This window comes from Pelodiscus sinensis, chromosome 9, assembly GCF_049634645.1.
Source record: "Pelodiscus sinensis isolate JC-2024 chromosome 9, ASM4963464v1, whole genome shotgun sequence".
Classification (NCBI taxonomy): domain Eukaryota; kingdom Metazoa; phylum Chordata; order Testudines; family Trionychidae; genus Pelodiscus; species Pelodiscus sinensis.
The window spans coordinates 16,412,786-16,432,991 of NC_134719.1; the positions used below are offsets into that span (position 1 = coordinate 16,412,786).

General features: G+C 45.6%; 1 protein-coding gene across 2 annotated transcripts in view; it reads right to left on the bottom strand.

Annotated features, from left to right (window-relative positions):
- Positions 1-20,206, bottom strand: part of KANK4 (KN motif and ankyrin repeat domains 4) — a 111,023-nt gene that overhangs the window by 49,831 nt on the left and 40,986 nt on the right. For both annotated transcript variants that reach the window (XM_075936144.1, XM_075936143.1), the window contains one exon: positions 13,166-13,571. The gene's annotated coding sequence lies outside the window, so the exon portion shown is untranslated. The remainder of the gene's footprint in view (positions 1-13,165; positions 13,572-20,206) is intronic.

Consider the following 20,206-nt stretch of genomic DNA (forward strand, 5'->3'; position numbering starts at 1 on the left):
AAATCAGGGCTTCTTGCGCAAGAACTATGATGCTCCCACTCAGGAATAAGCCCTCTTGCACAACTGTTCTTGCACAAGAGGCCAGTGTAGACAGGCAACATGAATTTTTTGCGCAAGAAAGCCTGATGGCTAAAATGGCCATCAGAGCTTTCTTGTGTAAGAGAGCATCTACACTGGCCCAGATGCTTTTGTGCAAAAGCACATCTCTTGCGCAAGGGCACATGCCAGTGTAGACGCTCTCTTGCACAAATACTTTTAACGCAAAAACTCTTGCGTTAAAAGTATTTGCGCAAAATCTTGCCAATGTAGACATAGCCCAAAGGCTTTGAAGTGGGTCTATTAGTTGCTGAGGCTCCAATTCAATGAATCACTTAAGCCTGATCCTAAAACCCATTAAAGTCAATGAGATATAAACATGTGTTTTAAGTTGAACACATGCATAAATGGATTGCTGAATCAGGGCCTGAAATAGGATTGTAAAAAGTCCTGTTGAGAAGTAAGTGATGGGACCTTTACAGCTGGATTCAGTGGAAGGTCTCAGTGCCAGGTATTTGTGGGGGCAGAAAGCCCCGGCTGCCTTTCTTTTGCTAAGGAATCCTCATCTACCCAGGAAATGGCAGGAGAAAGGAGTGGTCAGGAGTTATACTAATTAACATTCTCCTACTTCCCAGAAATCCTCCAAAGGAGCTCCATTATCACTAAGTTAAAGCTACTTTGCTCCTTCCACTGGTAGAAACCCAAAAGGAGAGCAAGGAGTGGCAACACCATCTGTTTTCCTTTGGGGTGAATCTCCCCTAGGGGAAGAGAGGGCCGGGATGATTCAGGGAGATGTAATTTACACATCTCTGTGCCAAATATCTACAGGGAAACTAGTCCTTAGTGTTTAAAGTGTTAGCAATATACTGCTCTATCTAGGTGGTCTTCTAGATTACACAATAGTCCAGCAGAGTCATTGTTACAAGTGGACAGACCAAGAGTAAATATGATCTCTCAGGGAATATTTGTTACACATATTTTCAATTCTGTTTGGATACACAGGAAGGAAAATAATGTGTTTTCAATCTGTCAGGTGCAGCAGTGCAGGAGGGAAGTCAGCTATGTAGTGCTGAGTTCACATGATCCAAACAACATGCAGTCTGGAATGGGCAAAACAGGAATTTTATAGTAGAGAGAGAAAACAAAAGACTTGAAATGTTAGTGTCATTGAGTGGAAAATGATCTGGTGAAACTTACATGGCTTGTGTTGCAGAATTTTGTTAATGACTTTGAGATTAAAGATTTCTCATGATTCTCTTATCAGTAAGTGGTCATTATCATTACTATTTAGCACTTCACAAAACATGTGAGATGAAGAGATCCTCTTTCTATTTCAAGAAGCTTATGTAACCAACACACCTCCTGAGTGTGGTGTTCTGTCCACCTAGTGGCACAAAGACAATTTAGAGATTAATGAGTCTGCTACAGCCTTACCTAAGAGTCTTGCAGTAGAAGCTTATACATTTAGCTCTCCGGATCCTAGGTTTGATCCTGCCTACTGATGGCCAAAGTTGCACTTAAAATAATCTAAGGTCTTGAACTTGCAAATACACATGCATGTACCCAATTTTACTATTGTTTGTAGCCCTACTGAAATCAATGGGATTACTCAGTGTACGGTAGTGGGTTAAGCATGGATTTGTGTCATCAACACCTGGACCAAACAGGATGTCTTTCACTTCAAAAAGGTGTAGGGAGATTGGCTTCCTAAAAGAATGTAGTAACTTCAGGGAGATCCAGTGGCAAACTCTCCCTCTCACTTACAGGGAGATTGACGCTGCGGGGGGAGAGCAATCTTTTAACAGCTCTAGTAAGGACTTTCTAAATCAATAGCTGATGATGCCCCTGTCAACTCTGTTATTCCACCCGGTTGTGAGGAGTAAGGGAAGTCAACGGGAGAGTTTATCCCATTGATCTCCTGCAGTGAGGACGCTGTGGAAACTCGATCTAAGGTACATTGACTCAGCTACACAATTCACATAGCTGGAGTTGCGTATTGTAGGTTGACTTTCTCCTCTAATACGCATGGCCAAAGATTGCAGCAGCATTTGAACATTAGTGCACTGGAGCATGCAGGAAATCAAAGTTTCTCTTCCCTAAGTGCATGGACAGAATAAAAACATTTAGAAAGAAAAGCAAGTATGTTACGCAGTCTTCCTTCTAAGTTCTTTCAAGTACTTTGTGAGACAATGTTGTCCACAGGTTAGAGGAAGGGACTATAACTCAAAACTTCTCAGGTCAATTTGCAGTGACTTTACTAATTTACCAAGACTGAGTCTGTAGACAAATCAGGATGGAAGTACTTTTTCAATTATAGGAGCTCTGCTGCTCAGTCCCAATGAAAATGAGGCTCCTCTTTTCTCTGTTTACCCATCTGCAAGTTGGTTATAAAAATGTCTTTTCCTGAGGGGTGTTTTGAGGATGGATTGATGTTTGTGAAGTGTTTTGAGATCCTTGCATGAAAGATGCTATGTAAGTGAAACTATTGTTATGATAAACAGACATTTTGAATGCATTTTCTTCTCATTTTAAGAGCATGTTATTGGCCTATAATTATAGTGTTAACAAGGAAAACCTTTGCAGTCAGTCTAATCAAAGAGTGATGGGAAGACACACTCCTCCTATTTGAACTTATTGTATAAATAATATTGTTGAAATAAAAATAACAATTTTGGGGTGCAAACTTAATTATTCTTAAAAGAAAAAAATTACAAAATGAGCGGATGAAGGTAGCACAGGACATGCCGTATATTTAGATTTTAGTTATATTTGCTATATCAGCCTAAGTGCATGGAATTTTCACAATGACAGTGAGGGCATCAGTGCTTTGGGAACTGCTGGTTGCCTGTGAATTTACCCTTAAAAGGGTTTGGGATCTGATGACATTAAGAAAATGTCACACTCTCTCTGAGTTGCAGCCAGTGAAGTGGCTTCAGCTGAAGTTTGCTAGTTATGAATGAGTGGGAGCTTCTTATTGAAGTCCCCTCAACTGTCATTCTCTCGCTCCCCTTGGTGAACTAGAGCCTTGATAACTTTCTGTACATACTGTGAGATATTCTTTTTCTCCTGAGCACTTAGGATATGTCTACACTGCAATTATATGCCCAGGGATGGCCCATGCCTGCTGACTTAGTGTCACAGTTCACAGGGCTCAGGCTGCGGGTCTGTCATTTTATTTTTATATATATATATCTAATATTAGTTAGTTAGTAAGTGCCACAGGACTAGCCATTGTTTTTAACTGTACTATACGTTTGTTTGGTCTCAAACTGAGACCAGACTGCAGAGTGAGCCCAAACATCCACAATGTAGTTAAACAGTCCTGTTGTGTGGGACAGCCATCCCGTTTTGATTGACATATAGACATATTCCCCTCAGACAACCCGTCCCTAGGGGAATGTTTTATCTGAAGTGTGGGAGTCAGGTGGGTATTTACAGATGAGCAGTTCGCTATTTACTGTGTTCACAGCACAAACACAGAAGTTAGATAAGCACAAAATACTTATTTTGGGAGGCTGCAACGTAACACTACTTAAGTTTGTAAAATCCAGAACGTAGGACACAAGCACCAAAACCGGAGAGACTACTCCCTAAGGCAGAGAGTCACAACTTAAACTATCTTGCTCTAAGATGTTTGGGGTTTTTTTTGGTTTGGTTTGGTTTGGTTTGGGTTTTTTTTTTGCACGCTGACTGCTCCTGAACACTCAGCTAGCATGCTTTCCTTTAGAGCTCTGCAGAACACTCAAAAGCAGGGACTAGGAAATACCTTGTAGCTTAAAGTGATAATGTGTCACTTTAACATGGTTTCAATACATCACAGTCATCTCTCTGCAATACTGACATTGTAAGCTCCCTTCCCCACTAATGCCAGACCATGGGATGGAGGGACCAGCTATGTAACATCCTTTAGGCATTGAAAGAAATGACCTCATTAATATTTGAAGAGTGTGAATGCCAGGGAGGTCTGGAAGTTCATTATAAGGATATAACCAAGAGTGATGGAGTGAAATTAAAAAGGGGAAACAATAGGCTGAGATTTCTGACCGTAAGTGCAGTTAATCCATTGATTAATCATAATTCTGCTTCATTGCGCTGTTAAAAATTAGACTGGCTCTAGTAGGTAAAGTACACAGAGACCACACCCATAAAATCAGGGAAGTGGGCTACTTGTCCAAATAGTCCAAATTCAACCCTCGTGCAAAAGGCCACAGCTTCACTGTTTGAGGCTTTCCTGAGGTTTGTCTATCTCAAACAGGCATCTGATCTGTATGGTCCCTGGGGGCCCAAGAATTGGCAAGAACAAATGTGGTATTAAAGGCCCCTTGGAAATCCTCCAATTGGACAGACTAAAGGACCTAGTATTAAGGACTCATTGAACTAGTAATCATCTGTGTTGAACATCAGAAGACTCTTCAGCCGCAATAAATGTGGCTTCCATAGTACAAGAGATAATTACATGCAAATAAATTTAACTGAAACAAATCTAGCTACTGAGTAACTACCCCAAAATTACATAATAATTTAGAGCCTTCCTCTAAAACCTCTTGACAAGTGGTTACTAGTCCTTTGTGACCATGAGTCAGGTGGTGGTATAAAAACAGTTTGGGCAATTCTTATGATTATTTTTAGAGTCTTGTGATATGTGGTGAGTTCTTTAAAGTCCCAGCTCCTGGAGTTATGTGACTATATGAAACTCAGTTGCAGAAAAAAGCTTGAATAAGTAAATCTAAATGCTCTAAAACAGAAGGCAAATAAAAAAAGGAGCTAATGCTAATAGGTCTTTATTTTTAAGCCAATCTCATGATTTTTTGGGAGCCTAACTCATGGTTTTTGAACATTCAGGCTTGGCAATACAGGCAGTCCCTGGGTTATGTACAAGATAGGGACTGTAGGTTTGTTCTTAAGTTGAATCTGTATGTAAGTTGGAACTGGCGTCAGCCGCTGCTGAAACTGATCAGTTTCAACCGCGGCTGAATCTGGATGCCAGTTCTGACTTACATACAGATTCAACTTAAGAAACCCAGGTGTCCCCAAGTCAACTCTGCCTCGGGCTTCTTGTAGTCAGCGTTGGTCAGTTTCAGCAGCGGCTGACTTGGGGACGCTTGGGGCAGAGCAGCTGGGGTGCTGCTGGGTTGCTCCAGTAGCACAGCTCCTCGGCGCTACTGGAGCAACCCAGCAGCACCCCAGCTGCTCTGCCCCAGGCGTCCTGATTCAGCCGCTGCTGAAACTGACCAGCAGCAGCTGAATCAGGACGCCTGGGGCAGAGCAGCTGGGGTGCTGCTGGGTTGGTCCGGAGCGGCGCTGCGAGACCCCCCGGCAGCCCTCAGCTGCTCTACCCCAGGGGTAGGCAAGAAAAGCCTGGTCTGCTGGGGGAGGCACTAGCTGTACCCCCCCAGCAGACCAGGGAGACGGGGGTGGCGGGACCGCCCAAGTCCTCCATGGCTTTGCTCCGTCTCCCTGGTCTGCTGACCTGGGAGACGCGGAGCAAAGCCGCAGAGCACGCGGGCAGCGGGACAGTCCAGGCGCGTCGCGGCTGTCCCGCTGCGGGCGTGCTCCGTGGCTTTGCTCCTGTCCCCCTAGTCTGCTGGGGGGGTCCAGCAAAGCTGCTGGACCCCCCCAGCAGACCAGGGGGACAGGAGCAAAGCCGCCCAGGCGGCGGGACCCCCGCCGCCTGGGCGGCTTTGCGCCCGGGCAAACGAGCAAAGCTGCCCAGGCAGCGGCTTTGCTCGGGTGTCCCTGGTCTGCTGGGGGGGTCCAGCAGCTTTGCTGGACCCCCCCAGCAGACCAGGGAGACCGGGAGAAGCTTTTCTCGCCCCAGAGGAAATGGGTGGCGACCCGCCGCCCGTGAGCTCCGGGGCGAGAAAAGCCCCGTTCATAAGTGCGGATCCGACATAAGTCGGATCCGCATAAGTCGGGGACTGCCTGTACTGTAAAACTAGACACACCAGGGCATTCATTGCCTCTGACTGCTTGCCTTTATTTTTCTAATCACTGTATATGCCAGAACAAAGATCCTCACCATGCAGGCTTTGGAGACTGGGTCCAGCACCATCTGAGTACAACCAGCATCGGTGATCACCTATACTGCCAGCAGCTCAAAGAAACCAAACTGGGGGCTTCTCCAAGTAGGTGAGTTTGTCTGCAACCTGGCCAGACCTTAATGCTCCCAGGCCTTTCTGAGGAGGCTCTCCATGCTCAGGTAAGAGCACAGCATCAGGAGTTGTGCTGAGTTGGTGGCAGAATGGAGTCTGTGGCTGCTGTTAAACAGGAAGGAGGAGACGAGTCTAAGATCCACCCTGAAGAGAGAGCCGTTTTTTTCTTGAGTTGATCTGGAAAGAGCTTCAAGGCCCATCTTGAGGGTTGGAAAGAAGTCTTGGAGCAGTGTCTTAATTTCTTAAGAAATGACATACCCCAATGTGTGCTGGACACCTAACTCCACTTTGCGCCTTTGAAAACCTCCCTCTGTCTTTCTCACTCTCTCTCTCTGTCTTGCTCGCTCTGCTGTCTCACTTGCTAGATACAAGCCTGCTAAATTGTTTTCTTCCTCCCTCTCCCCAGGCAGTGGTGGCAGTAGTCAGGGAGCTGGTGTGATCCTCTCACAGGTAGTGTACCCAACTCTGGGCATGGAATCTGCAGAGAGGCTTTGGAGAAGAGAGAGCCCATGCAATGAGTCTCTTCAGCTTAGAAGCTGAGTGAGACACGTAGGACACCAAGAACTCCACTCCCTGGCAAAAGAGGCCTAAGGATTCATAGTGATAGAAATGTAGCCGTGTTAGTCTGGGGTAGTTGAAGCAAAATGCAGGACAATGTAGCACTTTAAAGACTAACAAGATGGTTTATTAGATGATGAGCTTTCGTGGGCCAGACCCACTTGTCTGGCCCACGAAAGCTCATCATCTAATAAACCATCTTGTTAGTCCCTAAGGATTCATGGCACTTAGAAGACGGAGGGCAGGCCCAAGGAAGATGTACACTCTTTGCTAAGATGCCTGGTGGAGTAAAGCTTTTTTGGTGAGTCCCTGGATGCTGTTGCTTTTACTTTAACAAGCCTATCAGCTGCTTTCTCCCTTCTGCAGGAGTTAATGCCCATTTCAGTTCCCTCCAGCTCTCTGACTTTAATAACTTGGAGCTCTGTCCACACTATGGAACTCTGCCAGCATACCTATGTTGGCACAATTATGCAGGCATTCCTAGAATGTAAATGCAGCCTATGCTGACAGAGGGGGCTTTCTATTGGCCTAATAACTCTTCATCACAGAACAAAGTTAGTTGCGTCAACAGAGACACTCTTCTATTGACATAGCTGCATCTATGCTGATGAGATACAAGTGTTGCTACATCAGACTAGTGTATCTATGCCAATATAACTTTTTGGTGTAAGTTAGAGCCTGTAGGTGTTCTCAGTAGGTGGGCGTGAAGGAGAGACACCAAGATACTGTGCTCAGACCCTCAAGGAACAGCTCCTTCCTGTGGGCTGGTCTCCCCTTGAAAGCCATATCGGCATAGCTATATCGACATAACCCCCAGGATAGATGTGGCTGTGTGTCAATAGAAGAGTGCTTCCATCAGGGCAGCCAGTGTTGTTCGAGGAGGTGATGTTTCTGCATCTACAGAAAAAACCCTTCTGTTGCCATAGGCTTTGTCTATGCTATGGGCTCTGCTGGCAAAGTCTCTGTACTGTGGACATACTCTGTGATTAAATAAGGGATCTCTGATCACTGGATATCAGCAGAGTCCATCACTGCAGCTAGTTACTAGAAAGGATCCTTTTGTGCTGAACACCTGAATTTTCTTTGAACCTCCATTAATGCACAATATCCAGTGTGTTCCACTCTGTTCCACAATTGCATGAGGTTGAAAGAACTGTCCATTCAGGAGGTACTACTACTCATGCTCATCCTCTCTGCCATACAGTTCAGGGGAAAGTTATCTCAGGACAGGCATAAGAACATTTCCTGACACTGTTTGGCAACTCATCTAATTACTCTGCTTCAGTTTCCCTATCTAAGAGGTGGCTGACAGTACTTCCCAATTATGCTTCCCAAGAATATTGCAAAGATTGATTAGCTAATGTTTGCTTGTCCTAAGTCTTACTATACATCAACAATTAAGTAGTGACTTCTTAGTAAAAGTTAACAGTCCTGCCCTCTTCTCCCATTGGCTACCTCCTCCCCATACCTATATAGCAGCATTTTACTAATTCCTTGAGTTTTGCAAAGTTTATGGATTCTGCAAATTTTACAAAATGAGATTTTTTTTCCCCTCAAAACAAATCCTTTCTTTGCCAGAAGGATGTTACAGTTATTTCTTCCATTTTTTCCCCTTTACCATATTTTTAGGTTTGCAAATCAAAAACAGAGTGGTGACGACAGGACAAGTCCTGACCCTGCAGAATTGATAACGCAGCTCTTGTTGACACCAAAGGGACTAAGATTTGGCAATCTTCCCTTCCAAAGCCACCTTGAAGTCTTAGGGTGTGTCTAGACTACAGAGTTTTGTTGACAAAAGTGGACTTTTGTCGACAAAACTATACCTGCGTCTACACTACCGCTGAGTTCTGTCGACATAATGTCGACAGAACTCAGCAGTTTTGTCGACTCTGGTAAACCTCATTTTACGAGGCATAACGCCTTCTGTCGACAGAGTTCTGTCGACAGAAGGTGTTATTGCATGTAAACTGTTCTTGCGTCTACACTGCCATGTCGACAAAGCAGCTTGCTTTGTCGACAGAACTGAATGTAGTGTAGACGCTCTTTGTCGACAGAAGCTTTGTCGACAGTATCTGTCAACAAAACTTCTGTCGACAAAACCCTGTAGTCTAGACGTACCCTTAGATTTAAAACTGGCAAAGTTATTGTTTCTCCTTGCATTGGTGGACTTGTAGCATATATCAGGGACATCTCAGTCATGAGTTGTGTGGCCAGACATTTCAGGGCTAATGAAATGGTTTCTAGCATATGCACATGGACCTACTAAAGGAGACAATGACTTCCATGGAATGGAGACTTTTTCCTTTTTATAAGGAGAGCATGAGTATGCACCTAGTCTTTCATCTAAGGCTATTTTAGATCCTGATTCTGCTCCCATAGTGGTGTAAATCAGAAGAACCTCCTTTGACACCAATGGAATTATAGTGGTTTAAAACTAGCTTTAGATCAGAATGAGGCTCATGACTCTAATTGGTCTTGCATATCATTACACTGATTAATTTCTTAATACATTCTAAAATATATACAACATTCACTTTGCACCGCAGTCTACAGGTTGCTGTTTCGGAAGATGTGCATACTTTTGATTCATACTTGTATTCAGTCCAATACAGAACTGATTGCACTTCTCCATCGTGTACCCAAAATGTGGACAAGTTTAGCCCGTCAAAACATACACAGTAGCTGTCTAAGTTAAAGAGATCAGCTATCAAGTTTAACTCACAGTTTACAAGTTATTTTAGATAGTATTGCTGAAATCTGGATTTTGCCGTTTAAGAACAATGAAGTGTCATAGCAACTATGCTGTCATATGGTGCACTCAGTAAGGGGGAAACATTAACACAAAATGTTCAGTTGGAACCTGGGGGCAAAATTCATCCCCGATGAAATTTCAAAAGCTTCCCTGCTGTCACAGCAAGCATGGATTTGCCTATAATGCTTTGAAATAAAATGTTCCTTGAAAAATATACGATGGGCATGTTCCAGGGGCATGACCTGAAACAGTAGCGTAGTGGTAAAGATTGAGTGAATGAGCTTATATTAATACAAAATCATTAATCGAATCCCAGTGTACTTTGTACAAACTACCTATCAGCCAGATGTAACCATCTCTGGAAAATTAGCATCTGTTACAGTTCTGTCCTTGAATGTACATGCTAGCATTCAACTCTCTAGGCCACATTTTAAGCTTCAACTCTTGGACCATCTTTTAAAAGTGCTTAAGTTCCCTATGCACATTTCCTAGTGTGATGCTGAGCTCTTCTGAAAATCTGGCTGTGTGTGTTGCTGACCTTATTGAAGGGAGGATTACAGAGAAAAATGGAATAATTTTGCATGATTCCAGGGTTCCCTTGTGCTAGGGCTATATCATAAAAGCTCACAAGTCCAAGTTACCCACCACCCCATTCCTTCTGGGGAGGTGAATCATCAAGTCCCTCATAGTCAGAATGTTTATATTACAACACTTAACAACATTTACCCAGCCTTCTGCTGTGAGCATTTCCATATTCCTCTAATATAGTATCTATTTCTGGAGGCATCACAACAAAATGGATAAAACAGTGGTCTGCTCTGGTATTGCAACACTGCATATTTTATTTCCAACATCCAGTTATTTTGCTCATGAGTGTGCAGATACCAAAATTCCTAGCATCTGGCCTAACAGAGAGGTGGGATATTGCTGTCAGGATTGAATGTGAAACCTTTGGCACTAGATGCATGAGCCAAAATCCACTTGTCTCTTAGCCAAAATTGTAGCAAACTTATCAGTCTCTACGATTTAGGTACCTCTGGGGGGGACAGACAGTACCCCACACCAAACAGGCATGGGTTACAGTGGCACTGAATGATATCCGCTATAGTACAAGAGACTGACTCTGATATCACTCACACCAGTTTATACTCTGGGATTCAAGTGACTTCAGTGAAGTACTCCAGATTTGTACCGGCATATGTGAGATTGGAATCAACCTTTACGCATTTTGTCTCTGTGCTGTAACAGGTCACAAAGTGAGTCTTGTTTTTAAGAAGGTAATTTACCACTAGGCTCACCAGCTCCTGGCAAGGCTGGAATTTGAGACCTATTATGAGCGAGAAAATATAACTCTTGTGGAGAGAGAAATTATACTGTACTCACTTTACTACCAATCCCCCCTTCCTAATCTGAGCATAATTATTGCATACTAACACAGAAATGTAGCCTAGTGGTTCTCAACTGGGGGCTGGGGTTCATGAGTCACAAGCTCCAGTGCCTTACAGGGCGCAGGGCAGAAGCAGGGAGCCATGAGCCCCAGCATCCTGCAGACCAGAAGCCTTGAACTCTAGCGCCCCACAAGGTTAAAGCGCTGAACTCCAATGCACTGTGGGGCAGAAGTCCTGAGCTCCCCCACTCCATGAGACTAGAGCCCCAAGACACACAAGACTAAAGTCCAGAGCCCTTAGAGGAGTAGAGCCTGGGAAAAGTTGGGTCCCTTGCACTCTGAGTACCTGTGAGGATGGGTAGGGATGGGATCCCTATATTACATCCTAAGTACTCATGAGAGAGGGTTAGGAATGGAATCTTAAATTGTCTTGGTAACATGAGCCCCAGTGCCTGTGTGAGGCTAAAGCCTGGAGCCCTGAGCTGTGGTATCCTACAGTGTAGAAGAATCAAACTCCTCGGCCCCCCAACTTACAGGGCTAAAGTTGGGAATCTTGAGTCCTGGGAGTCCTGAACCCTGTCACCCCATGATCTGAACCTCTCTACCCTACAGGACCAAAATTGGGATCCTTGAGCCTCAGCGTTCCACTTAATTAGCTGACACTATTTGGTAATTAAGCAACACTTTAAGGTTTTGTCATTTTCAAAATAGGAATAGCAACGTTTTCATGGACTTGTTTGCAACTTAAACACTGTGGCACTGTGCTAGTGCATGAGAATCTGCAAGTGAAATTGACTAGAAACAACAATGACAATGCCTATTTCCCTTTTCCATTATGACTGACATTTTAAAAAAGAAACCACAAAAACATCAAAAGCAAATTCAATTTTAAATATTTTATGGGGCACATAGCTACAGGATTTTTTTCTTTTTAAGTATATATTTTTAACCCGAGATGACATTTGTATACTCTTGTTTTCTTTACTTTTTGCAAATGTGAATAGGTATAATAGTGTTGATTTGTCTAGTGCTTATATAGTTCTGGATGTTGTATGCCAGAGGTTCTTAATGCCCCTGCAATATGCTATAAACATGTCAGGGTCCCATGAGGGGGCAGAGGTTATTAAGACAGGGTTCCTTGCTCCAGACACTGCGGGTTCCAAGCTCAGGGCTTCAGATGCAGGTAGGGGTGGGATGGAGAGTCAGGGTTTCTGCCTTGCACAGCTTTTGGGTTTCTGCCCAATGGGGCTGCGGGAGGTTGGGGCTTCTGCAACACCAGATGCTAGAGTTTGGGGGACAGAAGAACTCAAGACTCCCAGCTTTAGCCCCACTGGGTGTCAGGGTGTGGGGCTTCTGCCCTGTGGGGTGCCTAGCCTCAGCCCTCCTGGATCCCCTGAAATGGGGGGCATGGCCCCCTGGTGGAGCACTGCTGTTCTGTGGAGTGCACAGTGTTTGAGTTGCGGGGTAAGTGGGGGAAGCATTCCCCTGTCGCGAATGGGATAAATCCAGGGGGAGTGGCCCATTCTTTGCCCCAAGAACTTCCCTGGGACAGTGCGAGACCGCGGGGGCGCATTCCCCGGGGGGGGGGGGGGGATCCGTCTCTTCTCTCCCCGGCTATTACAAGTCCGCTTGTGGCCCGCCCAACCGGAGCAAAGGGGGCGACGAGCCAGGGGCTGGGGACACCCCCCGTTCCTGCCGCTTGCGAGCAGATGACAACTCGCACCCGGCGCACGGGCACGAGGAGCGGCCCAATGTCACGGGTGGGGCTGGGGGCTCTCGCCGGGAAACGACCGACCCTAGCTCCGCAAAAGCCCCCGGCCCAGGCAGCTCCAGCCGGGTCCCTTCTCCTCGCTGCCCGGGACTTTGTTTCCAGCTGCGAGGCTGGGGGGGGGGGGGGGGGGTATTTAGCCCTCGCTGCGCTGTAACAGTAAATGGCAGCGCTGCCTGCAGCCAGCTGCCTCCTACAGCCCCGGCCAGCACGGGGCGGCCCGGCTCGGCAGCGGCTAGCGCCCGGCAGCGCCTCACTTCGCCCCGCAGCTGCAGCTCGCGCTGGGCAGTCCCGTGAAGGGCAGCCGGGTCCCCCAGCTCTCTCCGGCTTGGGGGTGGGGTGGGGGGGCTTGAGAGGCAGATGGAGCCTTTGGCTCTTCCCCCTCCCCCCCCCCGTCCCCAAATCCTCCCCGCACCCCAGCAGCAGCCCCGGGAAGATCGCGCAGACAAAGGCGGCGCCGCAGCTGGCGGCCGGGAGGCAGCGGGGCTGACAAAGGAGCGAAGTTTCTTTACCTTGGGAGGTGTCTTCCGCGCGGATCCGGATCCGTCCGGTGCGCTCGGTGCGTCTGTGGTTTGCGGCTGCTTCCCCCGCGCCGGGCTGCTGCCCGGTGTCGGGATGCTCCGGGAGACAGTCCCGCAAGCCTGGGCGAGCCTGCCTGGCGGGAGTGCGGGAGAAGCCGGCCGAGCCGCCCCGTGCCCACAATCCTCTGGCTGCGGCCAAGCGCTCCCACGGCTTTGGCTCTCGGGATTTGAGTGCTACCCTCTCATGCAGCCCGGCGCTCCCAAAGGTCACGGGAAGAAAAGAGAAAATCAAGGGCTTCACATAGCGCATTCACCGGATGATGACTGGAGTCCTGACGGTGCGGGGCTCCGCAGTTTCCAAGCCTTGTTACCGCTCATCCATCAGTCTTGTGACACCCTGGATGGTTTAGAAATGCATTAATGACGAGAAATCGATGGTGTGTTTTCTACCACATACTGCGGGTGGGGGGAGATGCCAGCACTTTCCCAGGTCTTTGAGGTCCACACCAGTGCTCTAATGCAGTACACATCATTTGATTACATCCAGGGAGCCAATTTCTGCTTTCAGACTGGGTTAAAGTAATTCTGTGGAGGTCAGTGGAATGGCGGTGGTTTTGAATCTGTGTAATGGAGTTAGGAAAGCCTTGAACTATGGCACTGAAGTCAGTACTGAAGGAAGCAATGGTGCATATTTCACCAGAGGTGTAAGAGGGGTAAAGTAATAACAATACTTCAGTCTTGTACAGAAAAGTGCTGTCTTCATCTGTTCATTTCAAAGTGGGTTCCAGTAGAAATTGAGTATCATTAGTTATTCAAAATGCAGGACAATGTAGCACTTTAAAGACTAACAAGATGGTTTATTAGATGATGAGCTTTCGTGGGCCAGACCCACTTCCTCAGATCAAATAGAGGAAGAAAATAGTCACAACCGTCTTTAAAGTGCTACATTGTCCTGCATTTTGCTTCAGCTACCCCAGACTAACACGGCTACATTTCTATCACTATTAGTTATTCACATTTTTAGACGGGGAACCTGAGGCTTTACCTAAGTTCATACAGGAGCTCAAGAGGCAAGAACAGACCCTTCATCAGTGGTGGGCAATCTAGACCCATCAGGATTCTATGTGTGGCCCACAAGACATTTTATTTACTGTTGCCCATGCACAGAGCCGGCCCAAGCTACGGGCTGACCGGGCTAACGCCCAGGGTGCCCCATTGCAGGAGGAGCTGCGCGGGGCTGCTGGGCTGGGCGGGGCTGGGGCCACGCATGCGCTGGGTGCCCAGGGGCGGGGTGCGCTGTGATCCCCGGGGGCGGGGCTGCGCATGTGTCGCATTCCTGAGGGTGGCACTGCGCTCCTGGGGCCCAGGTGCATGAATGGCTCAGGTCGGCCCTGCCCATGCACAGGGTTGCCTGATTCCACTGGTTTCTGTCAGCGTCGTTTTTTTTCCCCCTCTACTGGTATTACTAAAGCAACATGCACACACAGCAAGGGCCTTTGAAGTGAAGTGTGTGCTGATTGCACACATTGATTGTGAGAGCCATGTGTTCCCTCTGCATCCAGTCAGAGCACTACTACTGTGCAATCGGCATAGCCTGTAAATTCTAGATAGGCATGCACGGTTAATAAAACTAGCCTATCTTAGCAGACCGTCTCAGTTATGAAAACCTTGTGTCCCACTGAAATGAAGTAGGGCCACTCCTGCAGCCCACTCACTAGCCTAGGTTGCCCGTTTCCCAGACCAGATCTCCTAATTCCCAGACCAGTACCTTAGCCACAGGTCCATACTATCACTTTCACCCCTGTGCCATTCAGTGAGGGTGTAAAAAGAATGTAACTTACAAACTAGGGGGCTGTGTCTAGACTGCATCCCTTTTACGTAAAAGGGATGCAAATTAGACACATCGCAATTGCAAATGAAGCGGGGATTTAACCCCCCCCCCGCTTCATTTGCATAAACATGGCTGCCGCTTTTTTCCGGCTCAGGGCTTTGCCAGAAAAAAGTGCCAGTCTAGACGGGGATCTTTTGGAAAATAAAGCCCGAAAGATCCAAGGAATAAGGGATCTTTTGGAAAAGGCTTTATTTTCCGAAAGATCCCCGTCTAAACTGGCGCTTTTTTCCAGCAAAGCCCCGAGTCAGAAAAAAGCGGCAGCCATGTTTATGCAAATGAAGCGGAGGGGATTTAAATCCCCTCTTCATTTGCAATTGCGATGTGTCTAATTTGCATCCCTTTTACGGAAAAGGGATGCAGTCTAGACACAGCAGGGGAGTTTAGCAGAAAAAAAACACTTCTTAGGGTCAGAAGGATATAGGTATAAGAGCAGACTCCCACTAATATATACTTTATCTATGAAATGATACCAGTGATGGAAATGGCCTATGGCAGTAAACGATCTGGGTGCTCTTTCCGAGTAGGCAAAGATGGTGAATAATAACCAATGTTATATACTTCCTTTTTATTCCAAAGATGCGTCTACATTGGCCAATTAAACATTGGCAATGGCCCCTGTCAACTCATTCAAGCTCACAGAGTAGGGTCAGCAGGGCTATAAAATTGCAGTGTAGATGTTAGGGCTCAGGCTGGAGTCCTGGAGTTGGGACCCCTACAATGGGGAAGGTTCTCAAAGTTTGGATTCCACCCTAAGCTTGCATGTCTACACTGCAATTTTACAGCCCCTGTAGCCCAAGCCCCACGAGCCTGATTCATCTGTGTGTTTTAGTGCAGTATTGATATGGCCCATGTGACACTTTAAAGTCCAGTGTTGCACTACAGAGTGTAATATATATTTCCAGCTATTGTTTGGTTTGGTTTTTAATTAGAATTCATAGTCTATACTGATTATAAATATAATCAAATAGATAATGTGTCAGAGAGGGAACACTAGAAATGAACAGGTGTATTGTGGTTTTGTTACAGCTCTCTGGTCACACATCTAATGCTGTTTGCACATGTAAAAGCAAGGTGCCACTGGGAATGAATGTCCCTGACCAAACTGGCTTGTTAATTGCTGTTTGGCATCCTTAAGCTGCTGCTTCTTTCATACGCATTGCAATATCTAAAATGTTCAGCCATTTAACTGCTGCATCACGGAGAGTAGCAAGGTATTGCTTTCCACCCTCTAATTGTCTAATTAGGCAGTTCTCCACCACATGCTTGACCATTTGCATCACTGCCCTTCAGTCATGCTGTGAAGATTAATCTAAGCAAAATTTCTTTATTATAGCAACTGCTCTGGCTGTTCCAATCAGCAGCCTATTAAGCCAAACTGCAGGATTTCCATCCCAGGTTGCACATAGATGGGCGTAAGTTAGAGCTTCCGAAATTTATTAGCATGCCTGTCTCTCTATCCCAGAATTGCTGCAAGGACATACCTGTCGGCCTTATTATGCCGTTATTTATCTGAGATTGGCACTGGGCCAGAAGTCCTGGTCATGAGTGCATGAATGGCCATCATGAAAGAATGTCACAAAGTCAGTCATATGAAATCAGCAGGAACTGCAGGGATATGTGTTTTCCTCTGGAGGCGAGATCTTGTAGGACTGCGTCCACTGCTTGTCTGCATCTGATGGAATCATTGTGAGCCTGGGATGCAGCAAGTTGTTTTAATCTGTCATAGCTTTCCATGCTGTTTTAGGGTGATGGCATCTCATTGAAATTTGGGGGGAATTATATTAGCCAACACTTACAAATTAGATGATAATGAGGGGCTAAGACAACTACTAATGATAAGAGGTGGCTATGTTTAGCTTCAAATTAATTAGATATTTGTGTTGGTTTCTGTCCCTAACTGCTGCATGCTGTTCCAGTGGACTGAGGTTCATAGAAAATTTGCCTCTGCTCCCTAGGAGTTTCCTGCGGGCATCTGGATCAAGGCAGTGCTAGAGGTGCTCATTTTCTTTGTGTTCTAGATTGGTCTGGTGTACTAGGCTATGTCTACACTATACGGTTATTTCGGAATAACTTATTCAGGAATAACTTAAAAAACAACAAATAGTCTAGTAGCACCTTAAAGACTAATAAAACATGTAGATGGTATCATGAGCTTTCGTGGGTACAATCCGCTCAGTTATTCTGAAATAGCTTATTTTGAAATAGCACAACTACACTGCAGGGAAGCCTCAAAATTAATCCAAGGCAGGCGTCCCTAATGTGGACATGCTATCTCAAGTTAGAGCCCCAGGAGGAATAATTTAGAATGGCCCTGGTGAGGGGCTATTTCGAAATAGCAGAAGTGGAGAATCTGCTTGCACTTTATTTCAAAATAGCTATTTCGGAATAGGCATTATTCTTCGTAGAATGAGGTTTACAGACAACGGAATACGCCGTCCATTATTTTGAAATAACAGAATTGCTGCTGTGTATGCTCACATAGTTATTTCGGAATAACCGTTGTCATTCCAAAATAACTTTGCTGTGTAAACACACCCCTAGATTGCAGCCCAGTTTGACTCCTAAATAAGTGAGAAATAGCTGGAAAGGGAATAAACAATCCTCAGTGGAGACTAGAAAGGGTGGATTGGCCAGACAGTTGTTCAGATGGAAGATTGTGGCAACTGTCTGAGACTCACTTCATGTAAGTCTCCACTGACAAAAGGTAAGAGGACAGAGTATTCATGTCCTGACTGAGTGACCCTTCAATATTCTGTAGTTCATCATGAACATCAGCAAAACAGATGCTATCCTCATGTATATACTTACTGGCTGTAGCTGTTGGTAGGTTGTATGTATATGTGTTGTAAAGATTAATAAGAAAGGATTATGTTACAGAGACGCCTAAGCAGGCTGATTTTGTGTCTAGTTAACAAATTGAAGCTTTATCTAGTAATCTTTTCTTTGGAGCACCTCGCCATGGGCTTATAGGGGACTGCCTATAACAAACTGGCAGTTGCTTGGTGATCAGATAGGACAGAGTAGACTTGTTTTTAGATCTAAATTTGCATGCACACACTTTACTGTGGTTTTGATATGATCCTCCAGTTGGCCTTGATTGTACAGTGCTATTTTCAGTCCCACATTAAACTGCATCTGATCTTCTGAAATAGCATCAGTCCCAAGGTGTGATACAGTGGCCCATTGGTACCAATTGGCAAAGAGTTTATTGTTCTTTACAAGCGACTTACATCTCAGATTGGACAAAGTCACTGCATCTAATATACTGTTTTCATGATATTTATCCATAAAACAGCCTGTGAGGAATATACTCAAAGCTTGTAATGTATCAATACTAATAATCATTGCTAGATGCACACGTGGGTCAAAAGGAACAAATAATGTAATTATATTGAAAACTGTGTCTTGGTCTTGAAGTAAAAGTCCCAGGAAGTGGTGGATTTACCACTGGGTCAATTGTTCTCTGGCAGCAGGCCCAAGCTCAGAAGGGCCCCATTTCTCTTCTTTCCTCCAGGCTGCTCTGTGCAGTGGAAGTCTGCAGGGTATGATGGGGAGCCCAAGGTACCTTGAGAGCTGTAATTCCTTGGTCAGCTCCATGCTTAGAGAGTTGGCCCAGGAGCAGGTAGTGGACTACATTTCCCAGCATTCCTTTGGGAGGGAGTGGGAGTGTGGGGAAGCTGTGACCCATGCACAGCAGCTTGCTGCATATGGGCTACTAGAAAGAGGTGGTTCTATAAGTGGGAACGTGTGCATAGGGGAATAGGAAGCTTTGTCCCAGAGCTCATCCTTAGAAGCCTGCCAAACTGGATTAAGGATGCTAGCGGCCTCAGTTTGCCACCCCCAAAGAAGGAATTGAGTGGACTGAGTGAATAGTGCACCCCTGTCTAAAGCCTGGCAAGGGAGGTATGTTGATTCCACCAGGAGAGGTTAATATGATAAGGGAGGGAAGGCTGTACTAGAGGGCCGGGGCAGCTTTAGGTACAATACCAGGAACACAGGAGGATTTGATTTTGTTTCCACAGCCATGGAATTGGCTTTTCCCTTCCAGATTTATCTAATACTCCAGAAAGGGAATCTAGCACCTTCCAGATTTGAATAGTCATGCTCAAATTCAATTTGGGCTGTTGTTACATCATTTCCCCCAAAATAAAAAACTGATCTATTTTAATTTGTTGTAGAAAAATAAGATAAAAATTGATCAACAAATGCCGGCATCTTCCTAGGGCTAACTGGGTCTAGACTTGATATTTTCAACTGCTATCACCACATGTGTGTTTTTTTAAGTTTTCTTCTTTTAAAAAGAAATAACAATATCACATTGGTGATTTCCCCACAGAAACAAAGAGTGGAACAAAGAAAGGTACCTTAACTTTTCCTTATTCTGTGGGACAGTTTTACAATATGGATCCAGATATCCTCCAATTACACAACTAAAAATTGTTCTACTTTACTGGGTGCTGGAGTAGGGGTTTGTTAGAATTGATTGGGGTAGCTGCTGGCTGTGGGACTTTATTGAGCTCAGACCAGGACCACATACACTGGCTGCTGAAATGGGGTGTCCTGGAGATATGGCTATAGAATGTCTGGATAAAGAAGGAGGTAAATCTGTGGGTGTTTCCCCTGATCACTATGGGTATGTCTACACTACCACCCTAGTTCGAACTATGGTGGTAGTATAGACATACCCTATGAGATTTCTGCTCACTGTGGACACTGGTAAACCCATATGGGTGTACAGCTCCATGAGAAAAACTGGGGGCTGAGGAAGCTATGTATTGCAGTACATACAATCTTGCAGAGGTGCATGAGCAAAATGAAAAATGCCTTTGAGACTCAGTATCAGGTATTGCTACACTAGGCCCATACTCGGAAGGGGCTGATAATGACTACATGGGGGCCCACAAACATGTTTGGCACCAGGCTCACAAAATGATAATCTAGCTCTGTTATCAGGGAATCCTAGGTCTCAGTGATAGCCCATTCAAACAGGAGGGAGTTGTCATCCCTTCCTGGTTAGCCGGTGATGTAATGCATGGCTCAGTGGTCTACCCATGTTCCTACCTCTGAACACTCAGTGGAAAACCATCAAGGACATATGCAAACAATTGAGATGATGTGGAGATAAAAAGACTGATTCAACA